Source organism: Nannospalax galili, unplaced genomic scaffold, assembly GCF_000622305.1.
Source record: "Nannospalax galili isolate Female #2095 unplaced genomic scaffold, S.galili_v1.0 scaffold398, whole genome shotgun sequence".
Classification (NCBI taxonomy): domain Eukaryota; kingdom Metazoa; phylum Chordata; class Mammalia; order Rodentia; family Spalacidae; genus Nannospalax; species Nannospalax galili.
In genome coordinates, this window is record NW_008341813.1 from 273,618 (window position 1) to 277,755 (window position 4,138).

General features: G+C 36.1%; 1 pseudogene; it reads left to right on the forward strand.

The window, feature by feature from the left end:
- The first annotated feature begins 320 nt into the window (after positions 1 to 320).
- Positions 321 to 1,085, forward strand: LOC103737579 (annotated as a pseudogene).
- The last annotated feature ends 3,053 nt before the right edge of the window (positions 1,086 to 4,138 follow it).

Below are 4,138 nucleotides of genomic sequence, written 5' to 3' on the forward strand. Positions count from 1 at the left end.
GAGTGGTAGGATATATACCCAACTTGTGCAAGGCCCTGGATTTAATCCTCAGTATAAACAACCAGACAAACATTCTTTCTAGAACGCAAATCATTGTCATCCCATGTCTTAAATGTTTGATGTTAATTACAAACTTAAGTAAATCATCATCATTTTTCATTCATTTGATTAAGTATCACTGTTTAAAGAAAGGACTTCCATCATGACATGTAATATGTGCATATATTTATATATACAGTTAATACATATATATATATATATGTATACTTCAAATGGTTGAATTTTTCCTCTCACATTTCAAAAGAACAGAGAAGGGAGAGATGTCCCCTTCAAATGATACTGAGTTCCATCCCTCTTCTTCCCTCTGCCTGGGAGTTCCAGGCCTTGAAGAGATGCACATTTGGATCGGCTTTCGTTTTTGCTTTGTGTATTTGATTGCCCTTGTGGGGAATGTCACAATCTTGTTTGTGATCAAGAGTGAACACAGTCTTCATCAGCCTCTGTTTTACTTTCTATGTTGGTCTCCATAGATCTGGGCCTGTCCACATCCACAATTCCCAAGATGTTGGGCATCTTCTGGTTTAATTTACAGGAGATTAGTTTTGGGGGATGTGTGACCCAGATGTTCTTTATCCACATATTCACTGCTATGGAGACCGTTGTGTTGGTCGCCATGGCCTTTGACCATTATGTTACCATCTGCAAGCCTCTGCAGCACAGCCTGATTCTCACTAACAGAACAATCAGTCTCATCATGGCGGTGGTATTTGGAGTTGATTTCATTTTGGTCATACTGCTGGTGTTTCTCATCTTGAGACTTTCTTTCTTTGAGGGATGCCAGGCTCAAGGCCCTTAACAACATGTGGGTCCTACATCTGTGTCATCCTAGTCTTCTTCACCTGGCATTTTTCTACTTCATGACCCACAGGTTTGGCAGGAATGTTCCTGTATACATTCACGTCCTCCTGGCTAATCTCTATGTTGTAATTCCTCCAGCCCTTAACCCTATCATCTACAGTGTAAGGACTAAGCAGATTCAGGAGCGGGTTTCAAGCATCTTTTTGAAAAAAAAAAAGTTGACATAAAATACCTCAGGGATGTGCATCTTACTAAAGGGAGAAAGAACTGTACTTCTCAGCTACAGACTATTGTAACAGAAAAACTAACTTGTGACTTCAGTGTTGTTTAAAATTTCACAACATACTCACTATAGAGTATATACTATGATTAATGTCAAAACAATCAGTATGAGAGCCAGGCATGATGTCACTCACGATGTAAAACAGGTGAATCTCTGTGAGACTGAGGCCAGGCTGGTCTCCATAGTGAGGGGCTACAGGGAGACCCTGTCCCAAAAAGCAAGCAAGCAAACAACAACAACAAAAAAACAATCACTATGAAAATTTATGGAATTCAAACCAGTGAGATGGATCATTGGGTAAAGGTGCTTGCTGCCAAGCTTGAGAACCTGAGTTCAACCCCAGTAACCACATGGTGGAAAGAGAGAACCAACCCCCACAAGTTGTTTTCTGATCTGCATGCACACATACACACACATACACACACACACACACACACACACACACAATGTGGCACATGTGCCCACATATATATAAACACACATATAATAAATAATAATAAAATTTTTAAAGTTATGGAACACCTAAGATTTGACGTAATTGATTAGAAACTTTCCAGTTTAGTCCCAATATAACTAGCTGGTACACAGAATTATATGGAATAAATTTGATTTTGTTCTTTGTAAATAGTCCATCTTGTTAACTACATTATCATATACATATATTTCCATGTATATGGGTCCCTACATTAAGTGCTTTTAATAGTTTTAGTAGTAGCCTTTTGATATTTTTTAGTTGCATGTTTTTAATCCAGAATTTTACAAATATTTTAACATTTATAACAAACTCCATCTGGTAATATAAAGATAACAAGGTATATGACATTTTAAGGGCTTTTCCAGTATGAGTAAGACATTTTACCTATAATGGAAGTGAAATCTTTCTGTGTTCATCCCATCTATGAGCTCTTTTCCAAAGTGATGTAATGTTTAAAGTGAAATAATCTACTGTTTGCAGACGTGTGTGCATGCATGTGTGCTGAGTGTGTGTATGTGTGTGTATGTGTAGTACTTATAGATGATGATGCAGTTGTAGAAGCATATAGGATAGAGAAAGAGATAAAAGGAAAAAGATGAGGGAGAAGGAGAGTCAAAGAGGAGAGAGGGAGAGAAGAGAGAGGAAGTAAGACTGACAATTTCATAGATGCCTCGATACATTAGATAATTTAAGTTGCTCAAGAATGAGCATACCTAAATGAGTGACTTTCCAAGCAAATAAATTACAATCTTGAAAGAAAAGTCAAACTTCAAGCTCCCTAGAGTACTTACTCTCAGACTCTTGAAACCTAGCTATCCAGTCGTTCATTGTATGCTCAGCATCTTGTAATGCCTTTCCTCTTCCACCTTGTGCTCCATCCTATGAATTAGCAGATGGAGCTCAGTAACAAACCCACTTTTCACAGTTTTTAATCAAAAATAAAAAGAACCTCATCTGTTCTTAATCGCAGAATAGCTGCTTAATAATGTTGGTTTGTGTTTTCCAAATTTCAAGAAAACATGAAGGTGGTCCCAGAATACAAAAAGAAAAGAAGTAGAAGTCAGTGGGGTGAGGAACATTGCCTTTTATTGTTATATATTCTTTGAGAGGCCTTTTGGGCTTGCATTATCATTTTAAATATTAAACTATAATAATGAACACTGTCTTAAAATTTCAAAGACTGAGTTTCCTCCCTTTGAGTGAGAAAAGTTCTATTTTTATTTCTTTGAAATAAGCTTATGTTTGGCTTTAGATAATGTTGTCTAAAGGAGTCAAATAAATAAATATACATGATAATAGGTTAATCTCAAAGCACAAGAACACGGAAATATAGATTAGATCAATGACCTAGAATGCAGCATTTTTAATTTTTTAAAAATATTTTATTTATTATTTTTTTATGTGTGTGCATGTATGCCTGCATGTAGGTAAGTGCACCTATGTCGTGCAATGCCCATGGAGGACAGAAGAGACTGTTAGATCCCCTGGAACTGGAATTATGGACAGTTGTTAGCTGTCATGTGGGTGCTGGGATTCAAACCTGGGTCTTCTATAAGAATAGTCAGTGTTCTTAACCACTCGGCCATCTCTCCAGCCCCAGGATTTTAGCATTGCTCTCTAGGTGCCTAGAAAGTCATATACTTCACAGACCAAAGTAAATCCACAGGAATACCAATGGATAAATTAATATTTTATTTTTATTTAATGTGTGTGAGTACTTTGCACACACACACACACACACACACACACACACACACACACACATGAATTTGAATTCCTGGTGCCTGCAGAGGCAAGAAGAGGAAACTCGGATTCCAGATGGTTGTGAGCCTCCACATGAGGGCTAGAAACCCAACCCAAGTTCTCTGTAAGAGCAGAAGAGCTCTTAACCACTGAACAATATCACCAGCCTCCCTGTTAAATATTTTAGATTAAAATATTCAACATACATCTATAGAATATTTTTGACTTATTCTCCCCATTAAATAGTTTAGATTAAAATATTCAACATATATCTATAGAATAGTTCTTGACTTAGTCCTCAATAAGCAATATTTATGATGGATACTGTATACAAAATGATCATTCAATTTGTTTCAGTGCTAATTTTACATTACAAAGCATTCTTTTATTCTTTAATTTTTTAAATATTTTATATGTATGAGTATTCTGTCTGCATATATGTAAGTGCACCACATTCATGCAATGCTTACAGAAGCCAGAAGAGGGTATTGGATACCCTGAAACTGGAGTTACAGATGGTTAGCTAATATGAGCATTGGGAACATTGGGAACCAAACCTGAGTCCTCTGTAAGAGCAGTAAATGATCATAACTACTGAGTCGTCTCTCTAATCCCTCTTTGAGTTCTTAATTAACTAAAATATAATTAACTACCTGACTTGAGACACATACATAATATAAAATATGAAGTTACATATATAAAATATTTTCTATTAAATAATTAACACTTTAGGATCTAATGTTTTATAAAATTTAATTTCCCTTCACAGTATTTTGACT